Source organism: Furipterus horrens, unplaced genomic scaffold (genome assembly GCF_987537825.1).
Source record: "Furipterus horrens unplaced genomic scaffold, mFurHor1.1.pri manual_scaffold_3, whole genome shotgun sequence".
In the NCBI taxonomy this organism is placed as follows: Eukaryota; Metazoa; Chordata; class Mammalia; order Chiroptera; family Furipteridae; genus Furipterus; species Furipterus horrens.
Genome location: NW_028327173.1, coordinates 114903843 through 114928807, shown reverse-complemented (window position 1 = coordinate 114928807; position 24965 = coordinate 114903843). Strand labels below are relative to the sequence as shown.

Sequence of the window (24965 nt, the reverse complement as noted above, 5' to 3'; positions counted from 1 at the left end):
ATATAGACTAAAAGTTAAGGGTTGGAAAAGGATATTTCATGCAAATGGAAAAGAAAAAAAAAAAAAAGCTGGGATAGCAGTACTTATATCTGACAAAACATTTAAAACCAAGACTGTAGTAAGAGATAAAGAAGGACACTATATAATGAAAAGGGAAGAAGAGAATATAACCTTAGTAAACATTTACACACCCAACATAAGAACACCTAATATGTAAAGCAAATGTTGATGGACATAAAGGGAGAGATCAACAGAAATACCGTCATAGCTGGGGATTTTAATGCCACATTGTCTTCGATGGATAGATCTTACAGACAGAAAATCAACAAGGAGACAGTGGCCTGAAATGACACCCTACATCAAATGGATTGAATTGATATCCTCAGAGCATTTCATCCCAAAGAAGCAGAATATACATACTTTTCAAATGCACATAGAACATTTTCTAGGATAGACCATATCTTGGGACACAAAATAGTCTCAATAAATTTAAGAAGATTGAAATCATGTCAAGTATTGTTCTGACCACAATGCTATGAAACTAGAAATGACTCACAAAAAGAATACTGAAAAACACACAAAGACATGAAAACTAAATAACATGTTATTAAACAATGAATGGGTGAACAGTGAGATCAAGGAAAAAAATCAAAAGATACTTTGAAACAAATGAAAATAAGGACACAATAATCCAAAATCTGTGGGACACTAGGCTGGGAAAGCAATCCTACAAGGGAAATTCATAGCATTACAAGCCTAGCTCAAAAAAACAAGAAAAAACTCAAATAAATAATTGAACTTTACACTTAAAGGAACTTGAAAAAGAACAACAAACAAAGCCCAAAATAAGTAGAGGAAAGGAAATAATAAAGATCAGAGCGGAAATAAATGATTCTAAAAAACCAATAAAAAAGATCAGTGAATGCAAGAGCTGGTTCCTTGAAAAGATAAACAAGATTGACAAACCTTTAGCCAGACTCATCAAGAAAAAAAGAGAAAGGACACAAATAAATAAAACCAGAAGTGAAAGAGAGAAATAACAACCGACACCAAAGAAGTACAAAGGATTGTAAGAAAATATGAACAATTACATGCCAACAAACTGGACAACCTGGATGAAGTAGATAAATTCCTATTAATATACAATCTTCCAAAAATAAATGAGGAGGAATCAGAGAATCTGAATAGATATTACACCTAAAGAAACTGAAGCAGTAATCAAAAACTCCCAACAAAAAAAAGCCCTGGATCAGATGGCTTCAGAGGTGAATTTTACCAAACATCATGGGAGGAACTAACTCCTCTACTTCTTAAAATATTTCATAAAATTCAAGAGGAGGGAAGTCTCCCAAACTCATTTTATGATGTCGGCATTATCCTAATTCTAAAACCAGATAAAGACACTAGAGAGAAAGAAAATTATAAACCAATATTCCTGATGAACATAGATGCTCAAATCTTCAACAAAATATTAGCAAACTGAATATAGCAATGCATCAAAAAAATCAAACAACATGATCAAATGGGCTTTATTCCAGGAATGCAAGGTTGGTACAACATTCTTGAATCAATAAGTGTGATTCATCACATAAAAAACATGAAGGATAAAAACCACATGATCATAATAGATGCAGCAAAAGCATTTGATAAAGTCCAGCATCCATTTATGATCAAAACTCTCAGCAAAGTTGGACTAGAGGGAACATACCTAAACATAATCAGGGCCTTATATGACAAACCCACTGCCAGGATCATACTCAATGGACAAAAATGACAAGCATTCCCCTTAAGTTTGTGAACAAGACAGGGATGTATGCTTTTACTTCTCTTATACAAAATAGTACCAGAGGTCCTACCCATAGCAGTCAGACAAGAAGAATAAATGAAAAGCATCCAAAGGAAGAAGTAAAATTATTATTATTTGCAGATGACATGATACTGTACATAGAAAACCCCATAGATTCCACATAGAAACTACTAGAACTAATAAATGAATTCACAAAGTAGCAGGATACAAAATTACTATCCAGAAACCTGCTGAATTTTTATATGCCAATAACAAACTAACAGAAAGGGAAATTAAGGAGACAATACTGTTCACAATTGCTATAAAAATAATAAAACATCTAGAAATAAACCTAACCAAGGATGTAAAAGACCTACACACAGAAAATTATAAGACACTGAAGAGAGAAATAGAAGAAGATACAAATAAATGGAAGCATGTATCATGTTCATGGATAGGAAGAGTAATATCATTAAAATATCCATATTACCCAAAGCAATCTATAGATTCAGTGCAATTCCTATCAAGATTCCAATGATATATTTCGCTAAAGTAGTACAAATATTTCAAAAATTTATATGAAACCACAAGAGGGCCTGCATAGCAACAGTGATCCTGAGAGAGAACGACAGTGGGAGAAATCACGCTGCCTAATATCAAACTATAAAATAAGGCCATAATAATCAAAACAGCAGGATACTAGCATAAAAAGATGCATAGATCAAAGGAAAAGAATAGAGAGCCCAGAAATAAACCCACACTTTTATAATCAATTAATATTTGACAGAGGAAGCAAGCACATACTATGGGCTAAAGATAGTTTATTCAATAAATTATGTCAGAAAAATTGGTCAGATAAGTGCAGAAAAATGAAACTAGACCACCTTCTCACACCACACACAATAATAAATTCAAAATGGATCAAAGACTTAAATGTTATTTCCAAAACCATAAAAATTATAGAAGAAAGCATAGGCAGCAAAATTTGATGCATTGCTCATAGGAATTTTTTATCAGATATATCTCCCCAGACAAGGGAAACAAAAGAAAAAATAAACAAATGGGACTACATCAAACTAAAATGTTTTTGCAAAGCAAAGGAAATCATCAACAAAATAAAAAGACTACCCACAGAATGGGCAGTCTAATAAGGGGTTAATTCCAAAGTTTATAAAGTACTTACAAAACTTGACACCAAAAAAATAAACAACCCAATTAAACAATGGGCAAAGGACCTGAATGGACACTTCTTCAAAGAGGACATACAGGTGGCCAATAGACATATGAAAAGATGCTCAATGTTGCTGTTTATCAGAGAACTACAGATTAAAACTGCAATGAGGTATCATTTCACACCTGTCAGAAAGACTATCATCAATAAATCAACAAACAACAAGTGCTGGTCATGATATAGAGAAAGGGGAATGAACTCTTTTGTACTGTTGGTGGGAAATGCAAACTGGTGCAGCCACTGTGAAAAGCAGTATGGAGATACTTCAAAAAATTTAAACTAGATCTTCCTTTTGACTCAGTGATCCCACTTTTTGGAATATATCTGAAGCAACCCAAAACCCTAATTCGAAAGAACATAAGCACCAATCTGTTTACTGGAGTGTTATTTACAATTGCCGATATATGAAGCAGCCCAAGTGTCCATCAGTAAATAAGTAGATAAAACAGCTATGGGATATTTACACAATGGAATACCACAAGGCACTTAAAAAGAAGAAAATTTTACCTATTGGAACAGTATGGATGGACTTGGAGAACATTATTCTAAGTGAAATGAACATTATTCTAAGTGAAATAAGCCAGTCAGAGAAAGAAAAATACCTTAGGATTTCATTCATAAGTGGAATCTAATGAACAAACTGAACTAATAATGAAAATGGGGACAGACTCATGGACAGGGAGCAGGACGTCAATGGGGGTTGGTGGGGGAGGGGTTGAGCAAAAAGGAAAAAGGACTCATGGACCTGGGCAACAGTGTGGTGATTGCAGGGGGGAGAGGGTATAAGGGGTTTAAATGGTAATGGAAAAAATACAATAAAAACGAATAGAAAAAAAAGAATTTCAAAAGATCTATATAGAAGGAATATCTTTTTTTAAAAAATAAATCATCATGGTTTATTTAACGAGGTTATTTCTACATCAGATTATGGTTTAAAAGCAGTGATATTAAGAGAAAGATGTACAATCAATAAGATTCTTCTTAAAATTTTCTTCCATGGACTTTTTCCATCTTCCTGCTTATCGATAAAAGGCATTTTTAAGTTTATATAAATGCATTCTTTAAAACTGCCTTAACAGAAAATTTTTATATAAATAGCATCGGGCATTTAGTAAATAAGTCACAGGCCAAGAAGTTCAGTTGTGCAGTTGTGAAATGTAATGTGAAAGTTTTGAAACCTTAAGACTGGGTAATCTGAAGTGTTTCCAACATGTCTTCGACTGCCTTGAGTGAGTATTTGGTTTCCTTCTTACTTTGACCTGCAAACTGATAAGCTCTATTTATTTGACTAGCTGCCCAACTAGCATATTTCATGTTGTCCTTTTTTGTTTTCGCACTTGCTTTTGTATTAGAAGCAATATGACTTGCCGACATGTAAAGTCCAAACAAAGCTGTCGTATTTCTGTTGTTCAATGTCAATGCCTGCGCAAAATACTTTCTTGAAAGTTCAAGGTTTTCAAGTCCACCTTAGGTATATTTAACTTCAGCATAGTGTTGGCAATATAAGTGGTTGTGTGGATTAGTTCATCAGAAGCTCCTCTAAACAAAAGGCTGCTTTAGCATAGTCATGTTCATTGATATAAAGTTCTGCAAGTTCATGCCAGGCTTCTTGGTCTCCAACAAATTGTTCCAGATATTCATTCAGCTCCCGAATTGACTCCACATTTTTTCCCTGGGCTTTCCGAAAGGCAATCATATGCTTTCTTGCAGCAGTGTTAGTTGGATCTTCATGTAGAATTTAATCATATAGCTGTATTGCATCATCATATCTTTCCATGACTTCAAGTCTTGTGCCAGTTAGTCGCTTGACTCTGTGACTGCCAGGGAACTCTCTTCTCAATTCCTGAAGACAAAACAACACCAACTCATCCTGACCATAGTCTAACGCTGCAATCATCACCTATTCATATATGATCCAAATATCATCTCCAAGCTTAGAAGCATATTCATTGATTAATTCTTCTCCAACTTCCACAATTTGCTCACTATTTCTTGAGTTTTCTTCTCTCCATTTTCTCATTTTATCTGTCATTTCTTCCCAAGTGACATCGTAAAGCTCTGTAACCTTCGCCATCTTCTCAGAACCAGGAATATCTTTTTGATCCTTCCTAATTTTATTTTTGAACTATCAAAACACATTTTTAAAACAATGATGTCAATCATAATATATCCCTGTAATAAACCTTAGTTGTTTTGTCTGCCTTTCTTCTTTAGGGGAGCTACTTTTGTCTTTCCTTTGACCTTTGATTCCAATGGAATCATTCTCTAATAAGGCCTCTTCTCCTTCTTCACAGTGATTGGTCTATGGGTGAGCAACTGACCCAACGAGGTTTAATCAGAGTTTCTCTTTTTTCCATTATGCTCTGGAGAAGAGATCCTTTCCACTCGTTAAATAGTTGTAAGAGTTTCAGTTTAGAAACCACCAGTTCATATGTGTGTGAAGAAAGCCAGCCTGCCGTAGAAGATAATGAAACTGTCAGAAAGAAGCAGAGGTAAGTTTAGAGACAGAAAACAAAAATATGTGTGCATTTAGAACACTCCTGTTACTAGTTTTAGCTTTTGAAGATCAGCACCATACTTCTTCCTTAAGTTTGATTTTTTGAGTCAAACTATTCACTTTTTAAAAATAATTTATTTGTTTGTTTGTTTGTTTTATTTATTTTTAGAGAGGGGGGAAAGGAGAAAGAGAGGGAGAGAAACATCACTGTGTGGTTGCCTCTCACTCACGCCCTGACCTGGGGACCTGATGTGCAACCTAGTCATTTGCCCTGACTGGGAATCGAACCAGTGACACTTGGCTTACAGGCCGACGCTCAATCCACTGAGTCACAGCAGCCAGGTCACTTCTTCTTGTCTAATCTACTTCAGTGTGAGTGTCTGTAACCAAGAATCCTGAACAATACAATCTCTCCCTTATTCGGCTCTTTATTCTCTACTATTCATTTAGCAACTTCTCAGTATAGATACACCCAAATATCTCTGCTCTTCCCTAATATTAGAGAAAATTTCCTTACTGTACTGTCTTACTAGGACTCTGTTTTCTTCTCTAAATTGATAGGTACCTTCTTGACTGGGTTATCTGACTATACATTTTCATCACTTGCTCATTCAGTTTTTGCTTTTGTTTCTGCCTCTTTGTTTTTATTTCTACCATTCTCTTAAAAATTATTTCTCATAGTCCTTAGAGAACAAATTTAATATGTTTTTTAAAATTATTTAATGCCTTCTATATATCATACTCTTTCTCTTTCTAGTACTGAGTGAGCAGGATCAACAATGAACAAGACAAAGTCCCTCCCCTCCTATAATGGACCTCATGTTTCAGGTGTGTGGGGGGGGAAATAAGTAGTAAATAATAAACACATTTTTTATTTTTATATCATAATCCTCACCCAGGGATATATTTATATAATTATTGATGATACACAGAGAGAGAGAAACATTGATGTGAGAGAGAAACATCAATTTGGTTGCTTCCCACATGCATCCTGACCAAGGATCGAACCCCCAACCCAGGTATGTACCCTGATCAGGGATTAAGCCTGCAACTTTTTGGGGTATGGAACAATGCTACAACCAACTGAGCCACCAAGCCAGGGCAATAAGAACATTTTTAAAAGAAAAAAAGATAAACAACTTTTGGGTACAGAAATGGAATTTTATTTTCAATAATAAAGCATAATGAATAAAAAAGCAAGAACTTGGTTCTTCCCAGATTAAAATGATCAGGTGCTATTAATAATTTAGGATTTTTTTTAATGAAGCAAGCAATTCTGAGAGGATGCTGTTTAGATTTGATGAAAAATTAATTGCTTTTCTTTGATAGGAAACAAAACAATTCATTTCTTCCTGATTTATCTCAGGATATAACACCTGGGTCTCTTATCCAATGCTTATCACTTAAAATGCAAGTCTTTTACAAATATAATTGTTACACCATAGTATGAGATGTGATGTGTTGCTTGTAAGAGGATTGAGCTTAGCTGACTGCAAAGGTTCACCTTTTTATGTATAATATAAAATCATTATTTTTAGATGTTCACATTATATACCAATATGACTTAAAGTCAGGAAATAACTGCTGAGGAAAACTCAGTGTCAGGAAACAGAGTAGCAGGGGTGAATTTATTCTGAAGTGGTTAGGAGTGGACTTTCTGAGGCAATGACATGCATGAAGTTAGTGTGAAGAACCAATGTCATTCCATAAATTCAATTTAAAATTTTTTGAAAAAAAATTAAGGAAGCTAGAAGACACAGCATACAAAAAGGCCAGAGATGGAAGTCCAGTTGGTATGTTAAAGAAGTAGCCTGAAGGCTAAAACAGAGGAAACAGAAGGAAAAGAGAAGGAGTGGTCAAGTCAGAGATGCCAATATCAGTCAGCCTGAGTAGCCTTTGGAGAGCTTTGAGAGAGAGGTGACATGATCTAAATTGTGCGTTTTAAACGTCATCAAGGATGGTCCATGGAAAATTAACAGTAGTCAGACAATTGCTCACTTCATGGGGCACTCACATAGGGACAGAACAACACTGGAGCTTAAAGACCCAGCTCTCTCACCCACCTTCGTCATTCCATTTTCAGAACTCCTTGCAGGGTCAGGAAGGCTTCCCTTGAGACTGTATCACAATCAAAGCAACTTCTCTCTCTGCCCACTCCTATTTCCTCTTCTCCCTTTGCACAGGTTTTGATTCCAAGAGGACATCCTACAACACCTCCCAAGCATAGACATGGAAACAGTGATGCCTTTGCTTAATTGTCATCCTGCTCGGCCTTCATACATCGCTTGATACTGCTAAAACCTGTCTTCTTGAAATCGTTTACTTTTCTGGCCACCATGACACTCCACCCTTGTTTTGGTAAAGATTATATTTATTTTATTTTACAGAGAGAGTAAGGGAGGGTAAAAGAGAGGGAGAAAAACATTGCTCATTTGCCGCCTGTATGTGCCCCAACCAGGGAATCGAACCAGTGACTCTTCGCTTTGTGGACGATGCCCAAACAACTGAGCCACACTGGTCAGGGCAACACTCCACTCTTGATGTTTCTTATTCCCTATGTCTCCAGTGCCCTATCAATGAAAAAGTTCTTCCACCAGCCTCATTCAAATATTGTCATTCCATGATGTGTGTCCACTGCCACTGTATTGTTTTGTTTTTCACTCATCTCAATGGCTCACGTGTTCCCATTATCCTTCTCTGTGAGTTTTACACCCAGACTGAACCCTATGTGCTGTGGGTTAAATTCACTGGAAGACTCTGAGATGGTGATTAGTATGCAGGAGGATTTTTAGGAAATAAGAATGAGACTAAGCCATAAGTAAGAATAAGCCATGGCACAGACATATAATTCTTCTTGTCAAAAGGCTATTAACTGGTACAGCAGAAAAATGTGCTACAAATAGTACATTTGTATTTCACCAAGTTTTTTAAAAGGTCATTAATGACATTCCTATAAACAAAGTGAGGAAATGAACCAGAGGCTAGCATAATTATGTAAATGTGTGTTTGGATGCCTCTGTCTAAGGATATCAAGCCAATATGCTTGAATGCTGTTTCTTGTTCACTGACTTTCTTTAAGATTCATGAGGAAATATCAAAGGAGTTACCAGGACATTTTTAAATGACATGAAACTTGGAGGTTTAAAAACTATGCCAGGTGACAGAATCAGGTTTCATAAAGGTTTTGACAGGTTAGAATAATGGACCAAATCCAGTAAGATGAAGTTTAATTTTGACACATGTTAGGTCCTGCATGTGTATCTTAAAATCAACTACTTAGGTGTACAATACGAGAAACTGGACGTCATAGCACATGGAGAAAGGATTTAAGGCATATCTACACATGACAATCACCTGGGAGGAATTTTAAATAACCCAGTGCACAGGATATACCTGCAGAAATTTATGTTAATTGGTTTGGAGTAAGGCCCAAGCATGAGAAGTTCTTTTTAAAGCATTTAAGGTAATTCATATGTGCAGCCAGGCTTCATAACCACTAATTTTAGGTACTCTATGAGTTGGCTCTGGGCTGTCACTGCCTCCTGAAAGAAAGAAAGAGAGAGAGAGAGACAGAGAGAGAGAGAGAGACAGAGAGAAAGAGAGAGAGAGAGAGAGAGAGACAGAGAGAGAGACAGAGAGAGAGAGAGAGACAGAGAGAGACAGAGAGAGAGAGACAGAGAGAGAGACAGAGAGACAGAGAGAGAGACAGAGAGAGAGAGACAGAGAGAGACAGAGAGAGAGGGAAGGAAGGAAGGAAGGAAGGAAAGAAGGAAGGAAGGAAGGAAGGAAGGAAGGAAGGAAGGAAGGAAGGAAGGAAGGAAAGAAAGAAAAGAGAAAAAAAAAAGAAAAGAGGGAGAGGCTGATGCAATCTAAAGAGAAGAAGCACAGGACATCATCCTTAGTAACATGAGTTTGAGGGTAGGTAAAAGTGGTTCTAGTCCCAGCTGTGCTCCTTTCAAGATCTCTTACCTAAATCTCTCTTGACCTGAATTTTCTCTTCTTTAAGGTGACAGTAATAGTGCCTACTTCTTAGGGCTGTAGTGAGCACAGAATAAGATTTTGCATGTCAAATGCTTGGCATGAAATGTGTCATATAGTCAATGCTCAAAAAATGTTGGGTCATTGTTGAACTATAGTATTAGAATTATCAAATTTAGAATGTGGAAACTGGAGTTCACTCTTTTCAGATCTAAGCAAAGCATAATAGACTTCAATTTCGAAGCACCAATCTTCAAGAAACAGTATACTTTCAGTTCTCATCATGAATGAACAAACTAAAGATTTGTAAGAAACATTCAAAACCTCTGATGGTGTTAGTTTGGAAACAAAAAAACATAATTGTTTTTTAAAGAAAAATTAAGGTCCTATCATGAAAATCAAAGGTTAGATTATTCTGTACAAATCTGAAATGTAGAATTAAGATGAATGGGAAGAAACTAATGGAGAGGGAGATGACAACAGTCAGAGCCTCTTCCTCAAAATGTACTAATGGCCTCATCACAGATTGGACTATATTTTGTGGAGGGCATTTGGTGGCCTTTGAGTTCACTAATATTCTCTGATTAAACATTTTTCTTCTGTTACTCATTACCTTCTCTGCCCATTCCATGTCATCCTCCACACTGCTGAAAGTTGTATATTCTTTACTAAGGGGAGCACAGATCATGGATCTCTTTAACTAAAAATCTTACTTTGGTTCTGTATTATGCACTCAAGTAATACAAAGTTCTCAGCCTGGTATTTGAAGTCTAGCATATGCTTCCAAGCTATTGTTCTAGTCCTGTTTTAGTTGTTATCTACTGCCCCTTCCCAGTTCACCATCTCTACACTCTACTCAAAAAACATAGCTGTGAATCCTCAAATGTATCTTGGCCTTCTTGACTTTGTGCTTTCAGCCAAGTTCTTTATAATGCTAAACTGAAATGCTACTTGAATTAACAGCTCTAAGTTGTTCTCATTTGAATAAAAATTGAAGCCCACTTTTTTCCCTGATGAATATTTTTGGTATAACAAATCTAAAATATAGACTTTAGTGTCTAGGTTAGGCTTCTCTTACACGGCAAATTATGAATTTGAATTCTAATACCTTATCTCTAGGCATCAACTCCACTCCAAAGCAGTAGAAAAGGAATTGCCAAAGAGATGTATATACTATCACTTCTCCTCTTGTGCTTTAGGGAGATTTTACCAATTAATCTTAGCTTTATTGCCAAGCCTAGATTCAGCCTCACATTCTTACTCAATACAATATTTCAGATTGGCCCTCTGTTGTTGTATTTTGATTAGCATAAATGTTAAAATCATTCTATTCATACAAGTGATTTTAAAAAGTTGTAAGGTACACTTAAGATTTTCATGGATCCACAAATTTGTAAAAAGCATCAAAACATATATGTTCACAATTTACATATGGGCATAATACTATTTATCTCACAGTATAACTGTTGAGATGGAGTAAATGCCTTTTCCCTATTCCTGATGATTCCTCCTATGTGAAGGGATCCTTCTTAATGTAACAGCCCTGGTTCCTTTCTGCTCCTTTACTTGGGCTGCTCCAGGGGAACTGAAATCGTTGCAAAATTGGTAAGTTAAGGAACACAAAACTGAGCATGTTCTGTTGCAATTATGAACGGGCTGCTCACAGGATGCATTGATCTACACTGCTCCCCCAGGACAGGCTGCTCCCTTGTAAGGAAGGATGGATGACCTACCAGGCTTGGTGCTGCTATCTCAGTGGCTAAGTTGTCATTATTTTGGGTTAGGAAGCTTATTGGCTTTTTACTTAAGTTTACCTAGATGCTTGAGCCTGTAATTAAAATTCCATAAGGACTCTTCTGAGTCATTAAAGAGAGCTTTTTATTCTGATATGATTTACAAATTAGAGCATAAACTGAAGTGGTGGGAAAAATAAGGCAAGGGTTTTAAAGAAGCTGATGATCAATGGGGGTGAGTTTCTAGCAAAACAAGAGCATAAACGCATCACTCGCTTTATAATTGGTGAGGATAACTAGAGTTTCAATGGTGGGTTGACTCAGTGGTCAGCAAGTAGACTTGTGAGATAAGAACAATGGGTGGCTTCCCTTGATTCATGGCCAGCAGGTAGAGTCATGGAAAATGGCTGAAGGAGGGATTCATAAGATATTGTCAGGAGGGAAGAAGGGGGTCACAAGGCAGGGGTCAACGTCCCAGTTTCCCTTGGAGTCAGCAAAATTAACTTGTAAAATAGTTTTGTGGTGAAACAGAAAATGGAGGGAATGTAGTTTGTCAGATTGACAGTCAGAATTTAAACTGCAAAATGGGCTAGTCAACCCAGCAGGATCAGAGACCAAATTACAGTTAAGTCTAGATATTTGGTCATAAAATTATCATTGTAGAATTCTCAAACCCTAGATTTTCCTACAAATAAAGATGCTATTTTGATATTTTCTACTTTTTTTTTCTGTTGTAAGTCTCAATTTTTTTTTTCAAAATTGAGATGGGGAAGAGCATGTATTGGTTCTCCTCAGAGACCACAACAATTGTAAAGTTAGGTTATATGATGTGTTAAAAAAAAAAAAAAAACAGAGAAAGTATGAGATATGAATGTGGTCAATGTATCTGTTTTTGTCCTATAAAGAAGTTTCTACTAAAATGCAGACACCTTTTCTAGTTCCTCCTTCATAATTATTATCATTTCACCAATTCCTTCAACTCCAAACTTTATAGATTTGTAGAACATAATTCTAAGTACATATTACTTAACCAAAATAATAAGATCTTAAAAGAATATACTTTAAAGAGCAAATAGAATGTACCATCCCAGGCATGGATTTTTTTTTTTTAAATTAAAAGACAATTTTTGGACACAGTTTTAGGTTTCATGGAAAAATTGAGCATGAAATGCAGTTTCCATACAGCCCTTCAAATCCTCCTTCCCCCTCATTTTCCTCTATTATTATCATTTTATGTTAGTATGTTACATTCGTTACAATTGATGAATCAATAATCGTCGGCAGCCGTCCGTCTCGAGAGACGATGGTGTAGCTTCTTAAAAGTCTATCTGCATCGCCGAGAATGGCTGTGCAGTCCGACTCGGGAGTGACACGGTATCTGTCTCCTCCCGTGTTGAATCGACATCTTGCGATGACGCTGGAGTGTCCTCTCCAGTGAAGCTGAAGCTACAGAGCCTGGGCAGGGTGATATGGAGGGTCTGCTGTTGCCCATGCAGCAGACCCCCCCTCTCTTCGCAGCTGAAGGGTCCAAGGGAAAGACGGAGTCAATACAGCTTGGCTTCAGGTGCGCCGCAGGAGTTGCCGGTGTTGACTACAACGTCAAACTGCCTTAGGGACTCCGGCTCCGGATTTTCTGTCGGGGTTTACTCCCCTAGCCTTTCCCCTGAAGAGGTATGCCGCAAGGCAGCGGAGGTTTTTTGGAGTCAGAGTTTTCCTTCTCTGATGTGCCCTGACTGGAAGATCGAACCAGCGACACTTAGCTCGCAGGCCGACGCTCAATCCACTGAGCCAAACCAGCCAGGGGGTAATCAATACTAATAATACATTATTTTTAACTAAAGTCGATACTTTACATTAGGATTATTCTTTGACTTGTACATTTTATGGCTGTTGGAAAATATATAATGACCTATATCCACTATTACAATATTATACAAAATAGTTTTATTGTCCTAAGAGTCTTCTGTGCTTTACCTATTCATCCCTTCTTTCCTCTTGACTCCTAAGCTCTTGTATTCACTGATCTTTCTACTGTCTGCATAGTTCTGCCTTTTCCAGAATGTGAAAAAATAGGAATCATACACTATGTAGTCTTTAAAGATTGACTTCTTATACTTAGCAATATGCACCTAAGGTTCTTCCATGTCTTCGTATGGCTGGATACCTTATTCCTTTTTAGTGCTGAATAATATGCTATTGTACAGATATACCTCTGTTTTTTATTATCCATTTATCAGTTGAAAAGCATTTTGCTTGTTTCCAAGTTTCACCAGTTAAAAAGCTGCTGAGAACATCCATGTGCAGGTTTTAGTATAGATGTAAGTTTTCAAGTAATTTGGGTAAATGTTAAGAAGCTCAATTGCTGGATTATGTGATAAGAATATGTTTAGCTTTCTAAGAAACTGTCATACTGTCCCCTAAAGTAGCCATACTGTTTGCATTCTTGGGCAATAAAAATAAGTTTGTATTGCTTCATATTCTTGTCAGCATGTGGTGTGTCACTGTTGTAGATTTTAGCCATTCTAACAGGTATGTAGTGGTATTTCCTTGTTGTTTTAATTTATATTTCTCTAGTGACATATAATATTAAACATCTTTTCATATATACTTATTTGTTATTGTTTTATCTTCTTTGGTGAGATGTCTCTCCAGATCCTTTGCCCATTTTTTCATTAGACTGTGCATTTTCTTATTGTTGAGTTCTAAGGGTCTTTTGTATATTTTGGTTACCAGTCCTTTCTCAGATGTTTTTGCAAATATTTTCTTTATGCCTCCTCTTTTTATCCCCTTAACAGTTTCTTTTACAGAAGAGAAGTTTTTAATTTTAGTAAAGCCCACCTTATCAAGTTTTTTCTTTCATGAATCATCCTTTTGATGTTTTATCTAAGAAGTCATCACCAAACTCAAAGTCACCTATATTTTTTCCTATGTCATTTTCTAGGAGTTTTGTAGTTTTGCATTTTACATTTAGGCCTATTATGCATTTTGAGTTAATTTGGGTGAAAGGTGTTAGGTCTGTCTCTAGATTTGTTTTTGTCGCTATGTGGATGTCTGGCTGTTCTGACACCATTTGTTGGAAAAAAAAAAAAAAAAACAACAGCTTCTTATACCTATTATTTCTACCTAAGAAAATTCTCTTTTCCTTCTCAGTGACATTTGACAGGTTTTCCTATCCCATACTCAGGCTTCAACCAAGAAAATGACTAGCAGTTGATGCTTTATTGGCTCTCTGACAGGTTAATATATAATATAACACTGGTGATTTAAAGTGGTTTATTTATTTGGATCAATTTCATAAGGTTGTATAAAGCCTGATATCTGATGTTCACATTGGCTTGGCTGCTTACTCACTGTTTAGTCAGATCCTATGATACAGTTTCTGTGTGCAATTCCCATCAAAAGATCACATGATGGTGACTTCAGCAACAGGGAAAGCATAGGCTTCCTACTTCTATTACAACATTGATTGGTATTCAAGGAGTACACCAAGGAACTGAAGTTATAGGTCTCATTTAAGAAAGAGGGGAGTCCTAGCAAGTGCTTTTCAATGGGTGTTCAGTGGAGTAACTGCCTCAGAATCAGCTGAGACACCTGTTAAAGTGCAGATTCCTGGACTACATTTGGACCTAGTGAAATAAAAATCTCTGGTCATGGGGCTGTGGAAGGTACTTCTGTCTCTTAACATTTGCTTAGACATCTTCCAACGCTCTTTTGAACTGAAAACTAGGGAAATAAGCCTGGTTGAAGGTTTAATTTTCCCAAGTATCAGGTAAAATGGAAGTCGCCATCTTAGCATTCAAATGGCAAAATTCTGAATTTGTGTGCCAAAGTGAAAAATAAAGTGTGTGTATTGTCATGTGTGTATGTTGAGGGGGAGGGTATCTTTATCTAAATATGTCATATGCATTATACATCCTAGTTTTCTAAAAATGTGTATATTTTCTTTGTGCTAAATATATGCCTATGCAGTTTCTGTCTTAGTGATTAATATAAACACTCAGGTACTCAAACTAGAAACCTGAGAGTGATTCCACAGTTTTCTTTCATTATGCAGTTGTAAGTCCTGCAGTTGCTTACATCTTTCCTAATTACTGCTTAAGTACAGATAACCCCTGTATAACATGCTTGTTAGGTTCCTAACAAAGGCTGTGTTATGCGAATCCATTTTATACAAAACAAGGAACTAGAACAAAAAGTGGGGGTTATGTCCCAAAAATTAAAAAAAAACAAACTATTATATGTTTATAATTAAGAGAAATATCTTTATTAAAGCAATTTTCATCAAAGTTATTACATATTAATATGAATTAGGTAATGTTTTCTTCATCATCATCATTACTAAGCTTCATTAACTGAATGTGCTTTCTTTTTGACAACATATCCTCATCCTCTGAACTTTCTTCAGCATTATCTTGATTTCTATGCTCTACTTTTTGCAAAAAACCTGTTATTTTAGATTGCTTGCTTTTAGCTGAGAGATCTTTATAAATTTCGTTATATGGCGCTGGGCACTTTTGAAGTTCTCTCTTAAACTTTGTGCTCCTTTCATTGCAAGGGTCTTCATTTATGAAATATGACTCTAACTGGTTGGCTAAATATAGGCCTTTCTTTATTCTTTTTAGAGTAAACTAATACAACCTATGCACTTGAATGAAAAATTTTAAATGAGTTATCTTTTGTTCTTAAAAGCTTTTATCACATTCAATATTGTACAGGGATCTCCCTAATTTCATGTTATACGGGAGTTTTCCCCAATTCTCTAACCGTGTTAGAGCGAAACCGTGTTATACGGGGGATACCTGTATGTCCGTTCTCCTCCATTCACATTCCCAAAGCTTCAATTCAGGCCTGTTTTACTGCAATCGCCTCTGAATCCCTTCCTTCTCGACCCACCTTTCACACTGATTGGATTTCACCGAGCCACGACGCACTTTCTGCAATGCATATCTGCTGGTGTCATTGCCCTGATTGGAATCTTGCAGTTTAAACTCTTCAGCATAGCAAAAGTCTGTCATGATCTCAGTTTTAACTGCACTCTGCAGCTTTATCTTTTATTACTCTTCTAGGTTTGTGCTTCAGTCACAAATAATTACTTGTATTTCTTTGAATATTTTAATTTATCTTGGTCTGAAGTATTTATTTCTCTTTGTTTTCTTGGCTGAAAATTTAACTTCCCCATGAAGACTTTGCTGAAAGCCATTTGCCCTCCCTGCATTTGACAATACTTTTCTGCTCTCAAGGCATCCTCATGGCCCTTGTCACATTTAATTGCAATTATTAATTTAGCTGTTTCATCCTTCACCAATTGGAACTCCAGGAAGACTGATTTTTGCTGTAAAAGTTTTTATATACATGATGGTATGAAAACTCTTCCTTGTTTGAACTTCAAGTTCAGACAATGCAGAAACTCACAGATTTGGCGTAAACGCTTTACAACTATAGAAAAAATAAAATAAAATATTGGGAAATGCAATATTTAAAATTAATTTGATGAGCTCATAGGAAGGGAAGCAGTGTCTCTACAGTTCAAAATAGGAATAGAACTACAGAAGAAAACAGGAGTGTGTAACTGAGTTTGCAACTACATTGGAGGGATGCTGAGTTGGAGTGGGTGTTCGTAATATCTATGATGTTAAAGCCTAGATTTTAATGCCCAGAGAATGGAAATGGAGCTTTGGCCTTATGAGATGAGTGAGAATGAGATCTTCTTTAGTCATTAAAGTTATGTGAGGGGCTACAAATGTAGTAAAACTTAGAATAAATAAAACTGTGTTTGCTAGCCCAGAAAGATAAAAAGGACACTAGTTGCCTTATCTTAGATCTCAGGTAAAAACACAATTAATCACCTCAAATTATTCAAAACCCTAGACATAACTTCTTGCAGTTTTGGAGTGAAGTCTATATTATATACATTGTCCAGCAACTTCCAAGGTAAGAAAAGAATGCAAAAATGGATCCTAGACCAGTAAAACACTCCAAAATTTGACAGAAGCAAGCATTAAGCACCAGGAAGTCCATGCTTCCAAGCAGGCAGAACAGGCTTCCCACAGATAGCACCTCACTGAAGATAAACCCACAATCCAATAAAAAATCAGTAACCAAGTATTAATGCAGGGCAGTAATAACAAAGCAGAATTAGACCCCCTTAGGGCTATGAAATTGATGCATCTTAAGTTATTTAGAGATGCCAGTTGAAAACATCAATAAGATACATGATAAAAATAATAGGCATATTTGAAACACAACCAGATATTCTTCTAGAAATTAAAAGTAGTCACCAAAATGAAATAAAACCATTATCAACGAGTTAAACAGCAAAATAAAGACAACTAAAATAGAAATTCATGAATGGAACTATAAATCTGAGAATGTTCCTTTAAACAATAAGTTAATTTTAAAATGTGCAGGAGCACACAGTTGAGTATTAAAGACAATAAATTAAGGCTTGAGTGGCTCAGAGAATGTTGAACAGAGGCATGTTAGCTACCGCTTTAAGTATCAGTTCACTAGGTGAACAAGGGTCATAAAGCCATCCAAGGGACAGGGAATGGAATGGGCAAATGCAAAGAGGTTTAGGGACTCAAAGAGATGTAAAAAGAGAAAGAAAGAGAGAGAGAGAGAGAGAGAGAGAGAGAGAGAGAGAGAGAGAGAGAGAGAGAGTAAGATTCATGAAGGATAGAATGTGAAATTCCATTGGATGTCTAATAGGAATTCTAAAGATAGAAAATAGATAGTATGGGAAACAATATTTAAAGAGATGATAGCATCAAATTTAAAGAAAGACATAGTTGTTCTTTCATTTTCATTTGTCTCAAGGTAGTTTTGGTCCATTTGTTGTTTAGAAGCATAAGGTTTAGTCTCCATGTATTTGTGTTTTTCCCAGTTCTCTTTCTGTAGTTAATTGTTAGTTTCATGCCATTGTGGTCAGAAAATATGCTTGATATGATTTCAGTCTTCTTGAATTTACTGATGCTTGTTTTGTGGCCTAGCATGTGATCTATTCTAGAAAATGTTTCAGATGCATTTAAAAAAAATGTGTAATCTGCAGTTTTGGATGAAATGCTCTATAAATGCCTATTTAGTCAAACTGGTCTAATGTGGCATTTAAGGCCATTGTTTCCTTATTAAATTTCTGTCTGAACAATCTATTCATTGATTTAAGTGGAGTACTAAAGTCCCCAGCTATTATAGAACTACCAGTAATGTCTGCCGTGGCATTTATTAATGTTTGCTTTACATACTTGGGTGCAGGGATATTCACAACTGATATATCCTCATTTTGAAATGACTCCTTTAAAATTATGTAAGGTGCTATCCCAGCTTTATTTTTGTTTCAATTTGTATAAAATATCTTTTCCATCCTTTAGCTTTCACTCTGCATGTATCTTTTGATCTAAAGGAAGTCTTTTGTAAGTAGCATGTAGATGGGTCATTTTTAAAAATCCATTCTGCCACTCTATCTTTTGATTGGAACATTTAGTCCATTTATATTCAAAATAATTATTTCTATGCATGTACTTATTATCATTTTGTTTATTGTGTTTTGGTTGTTTTTGTTCTTTGTTGCTTTCTTCTCTTGATCTCTCTCCTTTTGATTTGTTTGTTGCTGTTTTTTTGTTTTGTTTTGTTTTAGTGTTTTGATTGGATTCCTTTTTCTTCATTTTGTGTGTGTGTGTGTGTGTGTGTGTGTGTGTATTTTTGTATGTTTTCGGTTTCTGATTGTCATGAAGTTCATACATATATACAACTCTATCTATAGCAGTCCACTTTAAGCCGTTAGGCATTTCAGTTAAATTGCATTCGAAAAGCTTTAGGTTTTTACTCTCTCTCCCATTTGCTATGTTTTTGACATCATGTTTTACATCTCTTTGTTTTGTATATATCCTGTCTCCTGATTATTTACTGTACTTATAGTTAATTTTGCTACTATTATCTTTACATCTTTATATTAGCTTTTTAAGTGGTTGATTTGTTGTGATAGTGGGGTAGTTGCTTTTACCAGTGAGATTTTTTTTTTTTTATGGCTCTTTGTTTTCTGCATAAAGAAGATTCTTAGCCATATTTTTGTAAGGCTAGTTTAGTATAGATGTGAACTCCCTTAGTTTTTCTTTGTCTGGGAAAACTCTATATCTCCTTCAATATAGTCAATAATATTGTGATAAATTTGCAGTGACAGATGCTTACTAGAATTAGTGGTTTATCACATTGTAAAGTATAAAAATGTTAAATTACTCTATTGTACATCTGGAACTAATATAACTAATAAAATATTGTATACCAACTATATTTAAATTTTAAAAATTAATTAAAATATTGTTTAAAAATAAATTTTTTAAAGGAAAGAAAGACATGGACTCTCTGATTCTGGAATTCAAGTCAATTCAAAAGAAAACACATGAAAATAAATCCACACAAACATTGCCCTGGCCCGGTGGCTCAGCTGGTTGGCACGTCATCCAGTACACCAGAAAGGTTATGGGTTCAATCACAGTCAGGGCACATACCTAGGTTACAGGTTCCATCTCCAGCCGGGGCAGGAGGCAACTGATAAATGTTTCTCTCTCATATCAACATTTCTCTCTCTCTCTTTCCCTTTCTCTCTTTCTAAACGCAAAGCCACACACAGATACATCTTTGGGAAACTGCAGAACATTAAAGATAAAGAGATCTGAAAAGTCTCTACAAATAACAAGATGACCTACAGTGGAACAACAACAAAGCAAGCAGACTTCTCAACAGCTAAATTAGATAATAGAGGAAATAAAATATCATTATTAAAGTACAGATAATAAATACTTGCCAGAACAGATGTTTTATATCAGATTAAAACATTATATCAGAATGAGCACAAAATAGACATAGACAGAGATGGGGAGGATTTTAATTAACCCTCACTGCATACCTTTTTAAGAGGCTGCACATTAGTTGAAGTCAGGGAACCTGATGAATTGCTGTTCTATGCTAGAAATAGCTCTAGGCATTTGTGATATATCAGTGAGCAAACAAAAACATCCTTGTCATCCTAAAGCTCACATTCTGATATGGATAAACAAACATTATAAATAGCCATAATAAAAAATAAAGTATATACTATGTTAGGAGGAATTAAATGCTAATGCATAAAGTGGGATAAAGTTGATGAGAACTCTAGGGGTCAGAGCGGGGAAGTGTATGTCCAAATATTAACATGGTCAGGATGGGCCCCAATTAAATAAAAGTTTGAGGTGGGTAAAGGTCAGCAAAATAGTTATCTGGGAGAACTGTATTATATAGTCAGAGAGAGCAGGCCTCACGAAACTGTATGGCTGGAATATAACTGTCATCTTCCATGAACAGCAAGAAGGCCATCATGGCTGCAGCAAAGTCAGTAGCAGACAAAAGATGGGCCATTATAGGGTTTTGAAAAAAAAGTGATATGATTTGATTTTTGTGTTTCAAATATTGCCCTGGCTGCTGTGTTGCTGATGGACTGAAAGGAGCAAAGTAGATGCAAAGAGACTAATTAAGAGATGATTGCAGTAATCAGCCAAGAGGTGATCATGACTTGGACCACAGTAAACTCTTGTTGCCAATCCAAGTGTCTGTGGTCAATATGTTGAATAAAGAAATGAATAAATTCCTTACAAATATACATTTTTCAAGACTAGAGAAATACATCTGTGATATATTATCTGTTAGATTCAGAAATCTTTAATCATAAATGGCAAATAGATTATATTTATTTAAATTAATCAACAAGATGACATTAAGCACTTTGTATGTGTGAGCTTGAATGAGAAGGTAAAAGAAGATAAGCTCCTTTTTCTCTGGAGATTTGCAGTCTTGTTCTGAAGTTAAGATGTAACCACATAAAATGTGTGCTAAATAAGTGCAAGCATTTATACTCTTAAGATAGTATATACTTTATTTTTTATTATGGCTAGAAAATAGAAAGGTTATCTAATTTAGAGATGCATAACTGGAAAACATTTCTTGCATGTGATTTCATGAATCTTCCAGCACATTGAGACTGATGATTAAGGAGATCTGAGGCAGAGTGGAGGCAACTGTACTTATTTAATGATTGAACAAACAATTGTATGATACATGGCCATCAACAAAGTACCTTCACATCCATTATTTCATGTGACACTATAAAATTTTGATGAAAATAATTGCAGACATTACTTTTATTCCCAATTTTCACGGGAGATACTGAGATTCCGAGAGGAAAGTAGTTCTTCATAACTCACATTACTAGGAATACATCATGAAGTAAAACTTAAATCAGACTTTTGGACTTCAGAACTCTATTTTTTGCTTCTCTTCCACAGCTCTGCTTAAATATTGGGTCATCAAGTCCAAGCATGGTTGAGGGTTATAACTGAGTATTGGAAACAGACATGTCCAAAATGTTTGTTACAGCCACTGTCACAGTAGCTGACTTTTCACTCCCAAACTTCACCCCCCACCCACACACGGGTGTGGCTAGAGCCCTGTAATATGAGGGAAGCTATAACAAAGAGCAGGTACATATGTTAGTATATGAAGTTTTATTTTGTGCAACTCTGTTTTCTTATTCAATGGTATTTGTATAGATAAACATCTATTGTTTCACTGTAGCTGAGAATAATTATGTTTTGGGTTCCGCATCATTAAATATAGGTTATGTTGGGAGCCTTGTTTTAAATTTCACTAATTCCCACCCCAAAACATAAAAAGTTCAATACAAATTCATTTACATTTGTTGAGGCATTATCAATCCTGCTTCCCTGGATACATCAGTATTTGCAAATGCTAATCCTAGTAAAGCATGTGAACTTTAATCACTGAAATTCTACGTTACCTGTGAAATTAAATGTGGAGGTTGTGACCCAGTTCCCTTGTGGATCTGTTTACATGCTGGCTCTCTAGAATTAAAATATAAAGTTATCTAGATTTGGTTGACTTAAACATCTTTTAGAGTTCTGGCCAAGATGAAGGCATAGACAGACACCCTGCATCTCCCTGCACAACTAAGAAGGAATACAACTACCTCAAAACTAGAAACAACCGTAAGTTCCAGAAAATCAAACTGTATGGAAGTCCAGCAAACAAAGATACAAAAAAGAAATACTCATCCAGACAGGTAGGAGGGACGGAGCCAGGGCAGAGAGGATGCGGTGCGATGGTGGCTGCAGCAGTGGCAGCAGCAAGCCGGCAGAAAGTGCAGTCACACATTTTAAAACGTTGGGAGGGACACCTGGGGAGCATTCTAAGCTCCTTACTGGACCTTGCAGCTCACGGTCCCAGCTCTGGGGAAAATCAAGCCTTATTGCTTCTGACTGTGCAAACCAGTGGGGGTTGGGGTGGAGGCAGAAACTGCCAGTCTCTCAGCAGTGTCTGCTTGTTTAAAGGTCCCTCACAGTCCTAGAATGTCCACAGACCCATCCACTCTGGGAACGATGGTTAGGGCAGCAGCTAGAGGGGTGCCAGTTCAGTGATTAAAGTGGGAGAGGTGCCTGGAAAAGGGGCAAGTGCTGGGCAGGTGGCATTGTTCCCTCTCAGACCTCTCCCCCACATACAGCACCACAACATGGTGAAACAAGTCACCCTGTACTGATGAATCCCTAAGGCTCCGCCCCTTACAACGTAACAGGAGCAATAGCTCTACCTGGGATGTGAAGGCAAACAAACACAGGAGCCTTTCATAATGAGGAGACAGAGAAGTATGGCCCAAAAGGGGAAATGGATCAAGGTTCTAGTGGGAGAACTAAGCGACAAGGAGATAGCCAACCAACAGATGAGGAGATAGCCAACCTAACAGATACAGAATTCAAAACACTGGTGATAAAGATGCTCACAGGCTTCACAGATATGCTTGAGTATGGCAAATGCATAATAGAAGAAGTTGAAGGCTATGCTAAGTGAAACGAAGGGAAATCCACACAAAACCAGTGGTAGAGGGAAGGAAACCGGAGTTCAAATCAATGATTTGGAACATAAGGAAGAAAAAAATAGTCAAGCAGTGCAGAATGAGGAAGCAAGAAATGAAAAAAATGAGGAAAACTTCCCAAATTTTGTGAAGGAGATGAACATACAGGTCTGGGAAGCACGAAGGGTCCTGGGCGAGCTGGACCCAGAGGGGACCACACCAGGACGAATCATGATTGAGATGCCAAAGGTGAAAGATAAAGAGAGAGTCCTGGGGGCAGCAAGAAAGAGGCGGAGAATTCCCTACAGGGAGGTGCGTATAGGACTATCAGCTGATTTCTCAGAGGAGACTTTGCAGGCAGGAAGGGATTGGCAAACAGTATTCAATGTGATGAAAGGCAACCTGCAACCAGGATTACTCTATCCAGAAAAGCTATCATTTCGAATGGAAGGACAGATGAAGTGCTTCCCAAACAAGGTAAAGCTAAAAGAGTTCTTCATCACCAAGCCATTATTATATGAAATGTCAGAGGGACTTACTTAAGAAAAAGAAGATCAAAACTATGAACACTAAAATGACAACAAACTCACAATTATCAACATCTGAATCTAAAAAATAAAAACAAAATCCAACTAAGCAAACCAGAATAGGAACAGAATCATAGGTATAGGGATCATTTGGAGGGTTACCAGCTGAGAGTAGGAAGGGGGAGAAATGGGGATATGGTGCAGGGACTGAGAAGCATAATCGGTTGGTACAAAATAGACAGGGGAAAGTTAAGAATAATATAGGAAAGGGTGAAGCCAAAGAACTTATAAGCCTGACCCATGTACATGAACTAAGGTGGGTGGGATTGCTGAAGGGAAGCAGGGTACAGGGCAGAGGGGAGCAAAGGGGAAAAAATTGGGGATTACTGTAACAACATAATAAAATATACTTTAAAAAAACAACAAAAATACTTTTAAATTTAGATTGGTCTATATTATTTTAGGCTGTAAGTCTAAGAAAAAGCCTTTCTTCAAACTTTTATTTTTGCAATTACTTTTTCCTAACATCATTTTCCCCCAGTTTAAAAAGAAAATTAACAGAGGAGTTAAAATTGTCCTATGATGAAAAAAAAAAAAAATCAAACCTTTGCTTCCTCTGAAAAGAAAAATACCGCTATAGATGCAGCTGCAGTGTTTGTCTGACACTGACATTCAGCTATGTTTAAGACATTGCTGTATTATGTAAAATTATATTAAAAATAAAAATTTGACTTGAAATGTGTGTTTATTTAGCAATCATAACACAGTTACTCCTAACTTCTCACTAAATCATTACAATGGAATAGAAAAGCAAGACAACTGAACCATATTAAAAATTTATGAAGTTCAAAAATATCCTGTGTAAGTGAGCACTTAGAATAATGCTTTGCATTGACAGGGCCTTTACACATTCAGTTCCCTCTGTATTTATCTTCTGTACTATTCACCTAATTAATCTTTCCCTTTAAATTTTAGATAGAAAGGAAACTTCTTTAGAAATATAATTTCTGACCCTCCCCCACTTGCCACTACATCCTCTGTTGGTGCTTAATGAAATATTCACTCAAAGTACTTATTTTACTGCCTAACTTAATATTCATTGGTGTGATTACTTAATGACCGTACTATAACCTCAATGAAGTAAGGCATTGTATTTTTTATCACTATTATATTCCTAGTACAAAAAGTGGTGCCTTGCATAAAACAGTTCTCAATAAACTTGATAAATGACTGAGTGAATTGTCACATAGTAAGAACTCAATAAACTCATAGCAAGAACTATAGGTAACATAGTACTTTTGACTTCTGCATTCCCGCTTT

General features: G+C 36.3%; 1 pseudogene; it reads right to left on the bottom strand.

Moving 5' to 3' along the window:
* Nucleotides 1-4152: 4152 nt before the first annotated feature.
* Nucleotides 4153-5097, bottom strand: LOC150015781 (ER membrane protein complex subunit 2 pseudogene; annotated as a pseudogene).
* Between the last annotated feature and the right edge of the window lie 19868 nt (nucleotides 5098-24965).